Raw genomic sequence first — 16,351 nt, forward strand, 5'->3', positions numbered from 1 at the left:
TATTTAGCAAACATGCAGATTTCATAGCTATAACTTGAAGATTTTTTCCACGATTAATGGTAGTAGATCAATGCAACTATAGGCATTGATTTATGTATTAGTGGATACTGGATAATATCCACCATCATTGTTGATTATTACAAGTACGTCTTCTCCGATGGTGAATACGATATTAGTGATACTTAAAATTTTTAATTTCTGCTCAGTGCTAACTGTCATTTAGTTTTTAAAATCAAGCTAAGTTTTTCATTTTCAGAAGCGATATAGGGGTCTGTAACTTACCTACACTGCTTAGAAAATTATTAGGAGTCAATTTAGTTAAGCGATAGATAGTATCACTGTACAGAATCACCCAAATTGCTTCCTTTAATCGCTCTTGCACGGAGCTAGCAGACAGCGGATTAGCGTCACATTTAATACATATTTTATTAACAGTGCCGCCAGATGGCGAAAGAAAAAATTTCTGTGATGTTCATATTTGTTTATTATGTGCGCGAGCCAGACGATATATATAAGAGATTAGAAATCCTATTTTTTTCCTTTATTATATTTTCTGCACTATTTGTAAGGAGTAATAAATGTCAGTGTAGAAGATATGTGACCAATATAGGAGGTCTCCCGTGCTGCAAGATGGTCCCACGTTTTTGATGAAAACGCCTGTATCTTCCTCTCTATATATCTTCGGCTCCATGTTATTAAGAGCGCTTGGGTTAGAGCTGATAGGTATCCCCGCAATCCCATGCATGTATGGTGCCCCTGGCTGGGGTTGAGATGATGTGGTATTTTTATTATTGTCTTCTGGCATGCTCAACATAACTGCTTCTCGAGTTTTATAGTACGGCTACTGGAGTGAGGTTGTTGTGTCTGGCAATCATGACTACACACAAATATGTCTGCAGTAGTCGGAAATTTCCTCAGATAGCTTCTTTGGTACGTGCCTCTGTTAAGTTTGTCAATAAGTTATGTTTTGGTTTCTATAAAAAGAATTCTGAGAACTTATAGATAGAAAAGAACGAAAAGAAAATCTATTTTTCTGGTAGTCCCGGTAGTTTTTCTTTATTATAGATGTACTTTTGTTGAAAGTAGGTCTTAATTTTATTTTTCTATGAACATAAAGGTCGTTTTCTCTTTTTATAGATACAGTCATAACTTTTTTTTGAGGTTATAAACATTCTTAATAGAATAAGATAGCTTATACTTCATATATCTAATATCATAATAAACTCCACAGTTTTTGAGCGAAAGTCATCATCATCCCTTCGGATACAATTTCCGAAATTAACAAATGAATTCTTAATGCAGGCTGACATCTTGTGGTAAATAGTGCAAACATTCCTTTGTAGCTTTGTAAAAATTCTGAGAGATGCATACGCTAATCAAAAATAGGGGTTTAAAATAATTGTAATACGTAAAGTATTTAAAGCCTGTTTGAATATAAATATTTCTATTTTTATAAAAATTTCAATAATCTCATTAAAAATTATATAGAATTAAAAATATTATTATTACTTTTCATGAAATATTTACAAAATATTGAATAAAAATTAAATAATATATTATTAAATTCATAAACCATTATTTATAACTTAGAAGTTAATATTAACAAGGTATTGATTTCGAGAATGAATTGAATCAATCGACCGTGAGATGCGGTGATTGATTCATTTAATCCAATATAATCCAATACCCTTGGAGGGTAATGGATGACAATGCTGTAGCCAATGAAGTTCTAACTGAGGCTCGGCTATTGCTGTTACCCTCCTGCCATGATCAGAGCTTTAATAATAGCTCAATAAAATAATACCTTATCCTTACACTGTTCTCTACAGATAACGGGGTAGATGAAAAGCATTCTTGCTTCGCCCCTTTAAGCCAGTCCTTATATATAAATATAAATATATAGAATTTTTAATCATATTAATTTAATTAATAAGAATTTTTATTTCTTTAAATATAAATATATACATGGAATATATTTATTTCTAGAATATATTCAGTACTGGCGTCAGCGAATAATCAACGTTAAATTTGTGCTCCCGCATTTTATCGTAACTGCAAGTGTTTTTGTACAAAATAAGCAGCAAACGGAAAAATAACAGAAGGTACTAAGCAGCTGACTACTACAGTACAACTCGTAGTCCATTAAATCTGCTATATATTTTATTTTACAACTAAAAAACAGCCACGTGAAAGCGCTATGCCTACCGTCCGAAATAAAGATGGCGGCAACAAAAGCCTACAATGGAAGACTACCTCGAGTCCCGTCAGCGTAGCTTCGCCGATCAACAACAAACCGAATGACATTAAGAAGTGCCACAGCTGTGAAACAGAAGTCAAAGAAGGGGAAAAGGGTATATTGTGCGATTTCTTGCCCGAAAATAAATGAATCGGCGCACAAGCTTTTCACCGATCTAAACCAGTCCTACTTCTGTACGATGCGCCTCCCTTCCGTAAAACAGATACTAAACCTAGGCAAAAGAGTCACTTAATATCGTGATCGATACCTTCTCTTCCAAAATCGGAAAATTGGAAACCAAGCTCGAGATGATCAGCATCCGACCGCAAGTGCTCCCGTGCCTGCTAACGAACTTCGTGAACTAATCACATCATCAGTACATGAGTCGCTCGAGGCCGAAAATAGGAAACTCAACGCTGTTATCCTAAACTTTCCGACAGAAAACGGTAAATCCCTAAACGAAGACATCGGCAAACTTGCAGGAAAATGCAAATTCGATCCCAGAAACATCGTCACATGCCATCGTATCGGAACCATAAATAAAAGAAAGGACGGAACGAACTATCCACTTCTCGTGAAAGTGACCTGCGACTCACCAATAAACACAACCAAATTTATAACAGCGATAAACAGCAAGCTAAAGGACACTTGACTCCAGTCGCTCATACGTGCTCGACCTGATTTAATCTTTTCCCAGAGAGAACAAAGACGCCAACTCCGAAACCAACTACAAGAAAAACGCCAAAATGGAGACAACAGTTGGGTAATATACAATCAATCCAAACTCGTACAAAAACCGAGTGACGCCAATAGCCACCAAGAACACCAGCATGCAGGCACTGCATAGGAAACGTGCAGGACCCTTGGGGTAAAATCCATGCCTTACAGAACCTTGCATATCCACTTCACCAACATCCGTGGCCTCAACTCTAACCTCAACAGCATCCGCTACCACCTGCAGTCCACCAAACCCCACCTACTCTTTTTAACCGAAACTCAAATCTCACCTCCACCCAGTACTATTCATCTCAACCTTCCTAACTATACACTATTTAACTCCTTTCCACCCAAGGGTGGCGTCTGTGCATATATGTGCTCTGACATACCCTGCCAGAGAACAACTAGCTTGGAATCGCCCGACTTCGACCTTCTTTGGCTGAAGATATCCCTCCCCCCACTCAGTCAAATTCATCTTCTGTCGCTATCGCTCTCCTAATACCACCAATCACTCAAAGCTCTTTCATTTCCTCTCCTTAAAAGTTGATTTTTTCCAGTCCCACTCCTCAAACAGCGAAATCATCCTCCTGGGTGATTTCAACGTCCATAACACCAATTGGCTTTCCTCTTCCAATCATACAGATCCTGTAGGCAGAGATGCTGAAACATTTGCAGTCACTAATGACCTCACGCAAATTGTTCAAAAACCGACCAGAATAACCCAAACCACTATCCAAATACCCTAGATCTCTTCCTTACTAATGACCCCTCCAAATATGCAATAAATGTAGTAAGCCCCCCTGGGTAATTCTGAGCACAACTTAGTGCTCATCTCCTCCCCCATGCAACAACGCTTACACAGTTACTCCCACACAAGAGTAGTTTGGCATTATAACAGTGCCAAATGGGACAGTCTCCGAGACTACTATGCTTCATTCCCATGGTTAGACTATTGTTTCTGATTTTCCATTCCATACATATGCACCGAACGCATCGCCAAAGTGATCCTCGCTGGCATGAAAGTATATATTCTCCACACTACTCAGACCTGCCATCCCCTAACTGAACCTTGGTTCTCCAACAAATATGCCAAGGCAGTACAAATGAAAAATCAGGCATACCACAACTCGCTCAAATCAAGAACTCCATCCTCGTTCAATGCTTACACTGAATCCCGAAACAAATGCAAGAAAACCATCAATGCTTCCAAAACAGATTTTCAACGGGCAAAAATCAGAAAGCTTGCAGCCTATCCAAACGGAAGCCGTGCCTTTTGGTCCTTGCCAAGGCAATTGGCTGTAACTTTTGCCTTACACTATTCCCACCTCTATCATACTCACATGGCTCATTTGCAACATCACCCATAGAAAAAGCTAACCTTCTGGCATCACACTTTGTCTCCAAAGCACACATAACTGACAATGGCAAATGCCCTCCAGTCATTTCAACTGCCCAAAATACAATGCTCCTATATTCTTTTGCCAAAAAGACATCACAAACCTTCTGTCTAAATTAGACACAAAAAAGTCTCCTGGCCCAGACGGAATTCCTCCAATTATTCTGAAGGTCTGTGCATCTGAACTAACTCCTATCCTATGCCACCTGTACACACTCTCTTACTCCACTGGTATATATCCCAAAACCTGGAAATTGGCCTATATTCAACCCATTCCTAAAAAAGGGTGACAAATCACAGTCATCTAACTACGGCCCAATCTCACTCACTTCAGTCCTATCTACAGTAATGGAAAAAATCATCAGCTCTCAACTTCTAATCTACCTTGAAGGTACCCGGCTATTAAGCGACCACCAGTACGGATTCCGCCAAAGCTGTTCGACAGGAGATCTACTCTCATACATCACCCAACAATGAACAAACGCTATGGAGAAATTCTGCGAATCCCAAGTAGTTGCACTTGATATCTCCAAAGCCTTTGACCAAGTCTGGCACAAAGGCTTACTAAGCAAACTCCAATCATTTGGACTGCCTCAGAACTTCTGCAGATGGATTGCCAGCTTCCTGTCTGGACGCACACTTGATGGTAGACGGCTCCCTATCCTCTCACCATCCAACTAATGCCGGGGTCCCTCAAGGCTCAGTTCTCTCATCCACCCTCTTCCTTCTATATATCAATGACCCACTTCAGTTGACCTCTAACCCAATACACAGTTTTGCAGATTACAGCATACTACATTCCTCCCTTTCATTTGACAAACCCTACCCTACACAACTGACTTCAACCCACAGAACATCAACCACCACTGCCCTTAATTCCGACCTGCAAGCCATCCTCCGATGGGGCTCAGATAACCTTGTCAACTTCAACACTAGCAAAACCCAGTTCTGTCTTATTTCTCGCAAAAAAAGAACTATTTTCCCCCAGCATTGTTTTTGATAACACTCAAATTCCCAGACAAGGGAATTTGAGTGTTATTACCAAGACATCAAGCCTCTCCTGGCATAAACACATCACAACTTGCATCCTCAGCGTCCAAAAAACTAGGCTTTCTCTTTCGCTCAAGACGCAACTTCACCTCTAATGCTCTCGAATACTGCTCTCACATCTGGAGTGGGGCTCCAAAACGCTCCCTCAAAATGCTTGACTCAATACAGAGGAAAGCAATTAGACTAATAAATGCCCCATCCCTCACCAACTCACTTCCCCCACTTTCACATAGACGCTTGGTCTCTGCAATCTGTATATTCTATAAATACTTTCACGTGAAAGGTTCATCTGAAACAGCATCAATAATTCCCCCACCCTGTACTAAGCCCATTGGAACACGTACAGCTGCCCCCCAACATCCTTTTAAAGTACACCTCGAAACCTACAGAACAAGTTTCTTCTCCTCCTCCTTCATCCCTGCTACTGCAGTACTGTGAACAGTCTTCCCCCTGACGTATTTCCCAAATGTAAACAAGTTTCTCCTATGTCAACACATCACCCATATACGGTGATGTGTTATGAAAAGTGCGTACTAGAGGTTGACCAGCCAACCTCCTGTATATGGGCCCAACATAAAAAAAAAAAAAACTCCCTGTGGTGGCCAGAATAAGAACTATTGTAGCTCATGAATGTCGTAAGATCGTAAGAGGCGACTAAATAGGACTCAGAGTTTTCTCTCTTTTAGGTTTCTTCCGAAATTTTGCTTCCGGTGAAGGGGGGGGGGGCTTAGATTTCTGGGAGGTTTACCCTGACAGAGTATTTTGAGTCTCTGGGGAGGGCGTTCTCCAGCGTGGCTAGTGAAGGGCTTAGTCGGTGGATGCTTTCCCATGGAATATGAGCGGTTCTGCTCAGTGGTGGCGGAAATCCGACACTGAGTGGAATGGAACCAACGCTGAGTTGGACGATCTTTCGACCACCCGTGAAGAGTGGTCCGGGGAATCGCCTAATTTTTAGAAAGGGCTTTACTTACATACCAGCTTCGCTGTAGCCCATGCATGTCATACGAGGCGACTACAATGGGTACCTAGAGAGGGTAATGGTTGGCAATGTGGTAGCCAATGAAGTTGCTACTCGGCTATTGTTACTTTCCTGCCACGATCAGCGCTTATAGCGCTATATTACCCTATCCATACATTTTCTTCTACAGATAACTGCAATATGAAAAGCATATTCACCCATCAAGCCAAAAATAAAAAAAGAATACTTCAGTCTTAAACAGGAGAAAGATGGTAATTTCTTGTTAATATATATATATATATATATATATATATATATATATATATATATATATATATATATATATATATATATATATATATATATATATATATATATATATATATATTATGTATAAAGACTGTCTATGATGTTCATAGTCTTTTAACCCTCAATGTTTAGTGTTTTTTCTTTTATAATGTCACCTGAAGAAGGCTGTTACAGGCCGAAACTAGTAGTGTGTTTATATTAAAACCTTTTTAATTAAATCTCGGTTCTAGTCATTCAATTTTTTTCATAAAACTATGTATGTTAACCGAGTCAATGATCATTCTGTCATATATATATATATATATATATATATATATATATGACACGATGATCCAACAATATCAACACGATCCAACAATAATCATTAAACGTACCTACTGAGTAAGAATTAGCATCAAGTAAAACGAAAAAAAAAAAAAACGAATTAAAATCAATCCATTCCCTTTTGACAAAGTTTATTCAGTTCTCCACCTTTTCCCTATTCTTAAACTGCGAGTCATTCATTCTAGTCTATCATGCACGTCCTAACAACAGAGCCCCGAGATGACTCATAATTGATGCCATCCATCACCAATGACATGTCATCTCCATGGCAACGAAACTGGAGAAATGTTACAGAGTCTGTGAATTTTTATTTTTTTTTTTGTCTGATGGTACGCAGACACCAGGAGGAAAACACACTGCTATTGAAAAGGTTTTAAGATATGTTTGGTAATAATATAATCAAAGATCTCTACCGAGGTTAGAAGAAGTGTCATCAATCACTAGAATAATTGAAAGGATCTCTTACTTTCTCTCCATCTCTGCTGAAGATCTAAAGGAAAGGTAATCACGGGATAGTCAAGGAGCTCGCAGTCTTCAACGCACCTTAATAAAACTAGAACTCACAATCATCGAAGCATCCCAAGCTGCTGGGAGAATTTTCTTTTTCTATTTGTCAGAAAGTAGTTATTCTAGTCGTGCTTACGAAAGTTGCAAGTCCATCGTTCCTAATACACACACGCTTCTTATTCTCAGTACGTAGCAAAATCAGTAGGAAGAAGAACAAGACAGAATATTATGAGCGATTCTGTTGGAGATGTAATTTAAATTTTGAAAGATAATTACTAGATTCACATATACGTATATGTTGAAAACGAGTTTAATTCTACCTCTAGATGAATGTACGTAATGCAACTTGGGACTCCGTGTACAAATATTTGATGGGGAAAAAGTTAAAAGAGTAATTTGTCTTTTAGGGTCTGCTATAATGAATAGAGCGAGTGTCGCTCGTAGAGAAACAGACAAGAAGATAGAGCAGGGATAAATGTAAATTAGAGAGATAAAGAACTTATGACACACACACGCGCGCGCGCGCGCGCGCGCGCGTGTATATATATGGAAAGAGAGAGAAAAAGAAACAGAAAGAATCAGCGCGAGCGAAGGAGAAATAAATAAACAGATAAATTAAACAATGATAAGTAAAAACTTCCAAAATATATATGTATAGAAAAAAGCAATAGCTTAAAGAAAGAGTAGAGGACAATAGTATGAAGAAAATGAAGAAGTTAAAAAAAAACAACAAAAGAAACAAAACAAAACCAGAATGGAAAATAGAGAGAATGAAAAAAAAAAGTAAGACCCAGAGTAGGATCGAGATATTTTATGCAATTTTGGGACTCTTCCATATATATAAATGTTCTTTATATAAATATAAAGCTTCTTATTATTAATTGATAAATAGATCCTTCTCCATTTAGACTCATAAAACATGTTTCCATAACAACAATAGGGTTTTTGTATACGGCAACATGTTTACTTCGTCAACAACGAAATAGGCAAGTCACCATTGCTCACGATAAGGTACCCCGCCCACTATTCCCAAAACTGCTTTTGAGGCCAAAGCTAAATAGATTCAGATTTTGATCTAGTTTAGAAAAATGCAATCCGGAATAATGTACATTCAAAGCAATTAATGCAACAGTGCAACCGTAGACAAAATATAGCATGTAGTCTTCTTTTTTTTTTCTCCGAAGATTGGGATGTTCCACGCAGTACTGAAAATGTTTAAGTGACTCAAATCACTAAGGAAAGACGAATACAATCCGCATCTAGTATTTGATCTTCCGAGTAGTATAATATCGAGATTGTCTGCGGTCAAGTTGATGCATGTAGATTGAGACCCGCTGCGATAAATAAAAAAAAAATGGCATTAATAAATCAAAGACAAAACAGTATAACGACTGCAAGGTATGTTCATTACATCTGAATGGCTGTTTCAAATTCAATTTATTACGAAAAAGATTTGTTTGATTTTTTTATTCTTGAATAAAGAATTTTTAATACTTCTTGAATAAAATTCAAGTTAATAAATAAACAAGTTTAAATAAAATATTTAAACTTAAGCGCCCACGACCTTTCCAAGTATCTTTCGATTCCCGGTGTGTCCTATGTCTGTAGATGCGTCTGGGGGAGGAAACATCCGAGTTCACGGGTGAAGAAAACCCTACCTCCGTAGGAGATCGGCTAATTCACCTTTGGTCGAAAGAGATAGAATAAAAGTTTCTCATATGACTGACGGGAATCGAAGCCAGGTCTTTCCAACCAAAGAGCTTCTTCTTATACCGACTGAGCTACGGAGGGCCTAGCGATAATGACCTTTGATTGCAAAAACATTCACTCTAGAAAAACACTATTCTAACGCCAATGTCATACCGAAGTGACGGAGTTTACCTTTTCCTTTCCGGCGAAGCCCTCCATGCTTTGACAGATAGAGGAGATTATTCAGAAAGGATTAATTGCTCTGTTATGATACTAGGTTTATGTAAACCCTATTGTTTTTGGCCTTGACAGTTGTGCTTAACACGTTAAGGAGAGAATGACGGTAAAAACGAAAGAAAGAAAGAAGAATGGGAGAATGGGAGGGAGACAGATATCATCAACGTATTTAAAAATACGAGAAAACATGATAAAAACAACGACAGAGAGAAGACAGACATATAGCGAAATCTTCGAAAAGAGAAATATAAACAGATAGACAGAAAGACAAACCAACACAGATTAAAGAATTCTTATCCATTCGTTATGTTTTATTGAAGAAGTAAATCAGAAAAACACACAAAAAATCTTTTGATATTTATGAAGTAGGAAGCGGGATTTTTGTGCCGATTGGTACGTGCGTAAAAACAAAATAACCTGAGTGGTAGGCGAAAAGAGAAAGAGAAGAAACGAGACCATGGGGGATAACTCCCCCTACCACATCAAAGTAACTGCCGAGCAAGAAGCACTACCAAAGAAACCAGGCCATTAAGACGTTGACAAATTACCGCAATTCTCAGATTCGTGGAATGGAGCCGGGAGTGAGTCCACTAACCCTCAAGGGACAAGGTTAGGGAGAGCATTACAAGGGGACGACTTTTCGGAGAGCTTTATGGCCCTGTCTTATAGAAATCTGGTTAACAAATTCTTGTGAGAAATCTCCAATGCTGACAAACAGTCCCTTTAACGTCATTACCTACGACTAGGCCGACAGCACACTATAAACTCTCTAATGTATAAAACCTTCCTTCTTCCCCCACCAAAAACTGATCTTACTTTGATTGTTTTTTTTGCCAATTGTCTTTTTTATGATTCTTTGAAGCCTCTCATTTCTTGATGCGCTGAAAAAAACTGTTTCGTAGGCCAACTTTTTATGGGTTTGCCTTAATGGGCGAGAAAGTTTTTGTAAACTCATAAAGAGAACGGCATGTTTCTCCACACACCTGGGGTCCTTTTTATGGCAGAGACGTAAAGCCACAGAGTCTGTTTTCTCTTCTTTTCACTTAATTATTCTATTTTCTCCTTTGCCTGTTATGCGTTTCCACTAACCTCTTACATCTCTCGTCAGCATCCGCATCAATCTCATGAAACACCTAATTAGATTAGCCCGTCGAAAGCGACTGTTCGGGAATACAATGTAGTCAAATGGACTAAACCCTTCTGATGTTGACGCACCTACTTTTGGAGGCAGAAAGCGCTTTCTCTTGATCCGTGAAATCCGTCAAACATTGCTATGATCCCTGCGCTCATCCTTCATCCACAACACCTTCTGTTGAACTCCCATGGATCTATGGAATCACGAGAGGATTGTGTTGTCGTTGTATCGTTCCTCATGTATCACTAGAAAGAGTTCAGAACTGCCATATACACAAACATATCCATCTTATTGACATTTGCATTTGTCACCTAAGTAATTGCGCATTTATCCAAGTAAGACAAAAGCAATGTTTTGAAAAAGTCATAAAACATCTCACTTGTATATTTCTTTCTCTCATGTTTCTACTATGAAAATTATGAGGGCTGCAATACAGAATTCGAAATATGTTCTCTGTAAAGAATAAAAGTTGAACTAAACGTCTCACTCAAAAGTGGAATTAAACTAACTTGAATTAAGTAACCTGTCTTTATCACTCGTTACTAATGATGTATATCAGCCATGTAATCTATCTTCATTAAACCTTATCGGAACTGGTAATATTTCACAACTATCCACTAGAGATGAAGCTATCTGTAACTCCCAGATCTTTAACATTAGACAAAATTGGTTCAATTTTGAATCCACTTACGTGAATACTACCACGCCCGAAGAACCTCCTCTTTTAGAAAATGCGTACGTCAATCTAGTTTTTTTTTTATAAAAAATTAACTGCACGTAGTTAATCAGAAAAAGAAAAAACTGCGTAGTTAAAAAAAAATTAAAAAATTGGGTTGACGGAAATAGCAGTCTAAATTGGCACCAGTTTCCTCCGAAAAGATCCCATGGAGAAATAACTAGCTCAAAACTAAGTTCAATTATTAATGAATTTGCTTCGCAGGGACGAAGACGTAAGTTATGAATTTTTAAAAATTAAATTAAATTTTTATTTTTTTATTGAAACATCAGCATGTTGTGTCAGCTATAGCGGAAATATTCTAGTACAATTTCAGTATACTGCTAAGAAATAAATTATTATTGTCACGAGAACGTCATGATTTTGGAAATCGGATGGACTCAATCCCAATGCATGTTTAGATACAGAGCGAACAAGAAAGAAAATGATGTCATACAAGTCTCTGTTCCAGGCAAAAGACGATATGGAATTCACACATCTAGAGATTTAGATTGTATACAGGATGTGAACGCTTCATCAGTTGGGTGAATTAGGTGAAGGATGCGAACAGCTCTCATCATGGAGAATGGTGATGTCTGTAACTAATTGTCATGGCTAAACCTAATAGTTTCAAGGATTTCATTGAATTGCAAAACAGTGTTGACATCTAAACTCTGACCTAGTTGGCCCAGTAGTTAATGTTCGTTCTCTAACTGCAGGATACGGATTCGAATTCTGTCCTAGCTATGAATATTTGCAATTGTCTTAGGTGTGTCTTTAATTGTGTAATGTGAAACCCCCCCTTTATTGTAACTTGAAGTGTCTTCAGTAGTTTCATGTCTGATCTCCAGAACAGTGTTACGTAAAAATAATTAAAATACAAAACTGGCATGAATTAATAAAAACAGAATAAATCTTTAGCCTCCTGAGTATTAATGTACCATAGGTTTACACAGTTTCGTAGATGGGAGTCACATAAAAATTAATTTTATTCAGTAAATTTAGAATCATTAATATCTCTTCAAATCATAGTAAAATCTATCCACATTGATATCTACTTCTCTTGTATATTCAACCTTACACGTTTTCGATAAATTTCGTTGAACTAGATCATAATTGTTGTAGTAGCCGATTTACACTATAGTTCAATTAATACTGTACGGGAGGAGCTAAGGGCGGACTATAATTGCTACTGCATATTTCGCAATGTAATAGATTTTACAATATAAAACAAAAGAGAATTAATTTCCAGTCCAAATCGGACTTGCAAGAAGATTCTTTGTTTCGTTCGTCCGGTTTTTATTCGCATTAGCAATCAGTTGAATTCCAGTAATTCGAAAATGGTGTCGATATAATTGAACGACTTAATGAAACTTACACATGAGGGGGTCATTTGTAGCTGAAGTGACATGGTCTTCCGTAACAGAAAAGAGACGGAAAAGATAGAAACACTAATTAAGACGCACTTTTCCGGCAATAATAGCGAACTTACTTAACGAAGTCCTATGAGTCAATGAGGACAAATTGCTACCTTTCGATTTCCGGGCACAATAAAGCTTAAAATCTAAAGAAATGACACCGGTGTGTGTGTGGGGGGGGGGGGGAGAAACAAGGGAAGCTAGCCTAACTGTACTCTCTGCATCATTGGTTTGAGACGTGCTTAATTAAAAAAAAAAAAAAGTGAGAACTCTCTGAGCTAGCACGAAGACCATGTCAATGTCCTCCCCAAATAATATCCCATTGTTTTCTTGCATGAATAATACGCTATCTGTTCATATTTAAACCATTTAAAATAACGCAATTTTTCACTCCAAGACTCTGCACACGAATTTCTGCGTAGAAAAAATATTACATGTTTAAAGATGATAAATGTGGTCATGTAAAATACCAATAAATTTGAAACTGTTTGCTAAAGATCGTCATTAACTTTATTTTAAATTAGAATGCATACAATAGTACTTCTAAAAGTATATCATAATTCACTATAAAATATGATATGTGCTCTTCAGAAGCACTATAACATATTACATTATTATTTTTTCTATTTTTTTTCTGGGTTTCGAAACACCATCTACTATACTGATGCTCTAAGGAAAATTAAGCATATAAGGCCCATCTAAACAGAACTTATTATTATTATTATTATTATTATTATTATTATTATTATTATTATTACATGATGATAATAATAATAATTATTATTATTATTTCATAGAGAGTCATCCAGTCATCGAGAGAGAGAGACTACATGTCACACTTTCTCGTGAATTCATTCTAACTATCTGCACTCACACCCTCAACAGGCAAATCACTCGTCACACACCGCGCTGTGAGAGAAAAATTTAGCTTTCATCCCCTTTTCCACTGCATTTATTCGTTCCCACCTTCCATGGATGACCTTCGTTCTCTCTCTCCACCCTCTTAAAGTGAAAACTTGTACCTACTAGTATCCTGGATGATCCTTCCAGACGATTGTAAGTCTTTAACATATGAACCCCTCTTTCTCTGTTTGCTAGTATTTCTTGTTCACACCTCCTTAATCTTTCCTCATAACCTACATTTTGCAATCCAAAAATCACCCTTGAAACTCTTCTTTGCATCTCTCAATTGTATCATATCATAAACCGCCAAAGGTAGTTTACGATATGATACGATAGTTGAGTATTTTTAGCGTAGAAAGCATTATATGTCCACCAGCACACCTTGTTATAGTTTAGATATATAACACTAAATACGTACATAAATTTACCAAACATTATAAGCATGAATATATTATCCAATAGGTTTCGAATACGGCCTGGTGTGATACGAGAACAATTGTAAATCCAGCAATAAATACGCCATAAAACCAGATTAGACAGTTGGACTTGCATTAGGATGGGTTCTCGGTGTATCACTGCATTCATTGAGTTTCACTGCCTAGAATCCTTCTCTTTTGCTTTAATTAGTAAATAAAATATATTAAATAAATTATCTCATATAGCAAACTATGATATTTAATCTGTTTCCATCCATAAATTAAAAAAAAGGAAGAAGAAAGAGAAGTAGAAGAAGAAGAAGAAGTAGAAGAAGTAGAAAGACTTCTTAGAGAGGCTAAGAGAAAGAAATTACAAACTAGGTTATAAAGAATTCCGAATTTTAAGGAAATAATCAGAAAGACATTACTTTTACATATTTTATATTATTTTCAATTTCGTTATTTCATAATCCGAATACCCTACTCTAGAACAGACAACTTGATAAGTTCCCTGTTCTAGAGGGAACCTGATAAGTTCAGGGTTCCAGTAAGTGGGTCGTGGTCTGAAACTGGGAGGTAAAATTCATCTCAGAAAAACAATCAAAAGCCTTCACAACCACGGCGTGAATCGAACCAGCAGTGTATTGGTTGCAGGCTTATATGCTAACCACTCAGACAACAAAAGAAAGACAAAGGACAGAGAGAGAGAGAGAGAGAGAGAGAGTTATTCTATTTAACTTTTCCTAAAGGAATCACGCTCATTCTTTGAACTCTCTACAACTTAGCATCATCCGCAAATAGCGTGACATAGGCTTTTGCTTTCTTGCCTAAAGGATAGAACAGCTAGTTGCCACTCTTCTAACAGTTCCATGTCTATTAGTGATTCTTACCAATTGCAGTTCATACCGGAAATTGTAATTTAATATTTTAGCGACTAAATGCTATGAGTCCAATGTATTGTATGTTAATCGCGTGACTTCTAATCGATTTGCGTGTTTGATAAATGAAAAGTTCGTGAAAATAAAAACCCTCCACCTCCGTCCAAGACTGGGTACCTTACCTTGAGTTTGAAAAATCTAGAAGTATTTCATCCATTACTTCCAAACATCTACATGTCCATATTAATTTATCCAAAACAACTATAACTTCATTTGAAAATATCAATAAATTATCCATACAATACTTCCTTCTGATAAGATCAACCTGCTTCCCATCCTAGAAATTCATTTATCTATCCATTCCTAAATTCTCAATTTATCCTTGGCCACCAACTTAAAAGAAAGTCTATATATTGGCGCTTCCACTTTGGTGCAACTCTTACACAGTGGAACTATCTTACTCTCTTCCCATTCATTGCTTTTGAATTTTTATTAAATAACCAGGTCTGCAGCAGTTTCAGTTTATTGGTACTCATTATTTTAACCTACCCGGTGATATCATATTCAATTCCATCCATTGATTATTTCCCATACTTCACGAGCTCCTCACGCCTTCCACTTTATCCAATCCTAGTCTCCCATCTATTCACACCCTGAAATCAAGCAGAATATCATGCCGATTGATATACTTTGGAGAAGTGATTATTTAACAGATATTTTTCGTGTGGTAGACCCTTTCCCGTCAGCTGCGTCCATCAAAAGTTATTCTTTCACTCTTGCCTTTAATAGCCACATTACGAAAAAACTTGCGTGGATTTCTGTTAGCTTGCTCCATTTTCTGATAACCAACTGCCTTCTTCACCATACTCTTTATACAGTTCATCCCATTTCCTTTCCTCCTCACGAAGTTCTTGCTTAATAATATCAATTGTTTCAGTAATGTCAGCCATCAGATAATAACAAACATTCATTCCATTGAATCAATTTATCCAATATTTTATTTAACTATTAATCCTGTAATATAATTTATCCGACAGATAACAAACTACTAAAAATAATTATTATTAAAATATTATTAACTATAGATGCGTAATGAATATAGTAATCATAATTGAATCCCTTATAGTGAAATAGGAAATCCTGAGCATCCCAAAACACTTTGCCCTTCCTAAGAAATTATTTCAATAACACTTATCATAATAATAGAGACAGGTATCGCATAACACGACTCACCACAATCTTATTATTTAAATACACGCTATAATAATTCATACGGTGCATTTGTGAGAGAACATCTCACATTCCCACCGCTCGACAAACTACCACACAATCTAAACCTGTTATAGAACATTAAAACATGAATTCTACAACTTGAATGAATACATTTAGTACAGCGAAAGATAACACTTAGGCCACATAAAATATAGAAACTATAATAACAAAGGCTAAACTTTTATTCACAA

The sequence above is a fragment of the Typopeltis vanoorti genome, chromosome 17 (genome assembly GCF_054136105.1).
Source record: "Typopeltis vanoorti isolate ZY-2024b chromosome 17, IOZ_Tvanoo_1.0, whole genome shotgun sequence".
Lineage (NCBI taxonomy): Eukaryota > Metazoa > Arthropoda > Arachnida > Uropygi > Thelyphonidae > Typopeltis > Typopeltis vanoorti.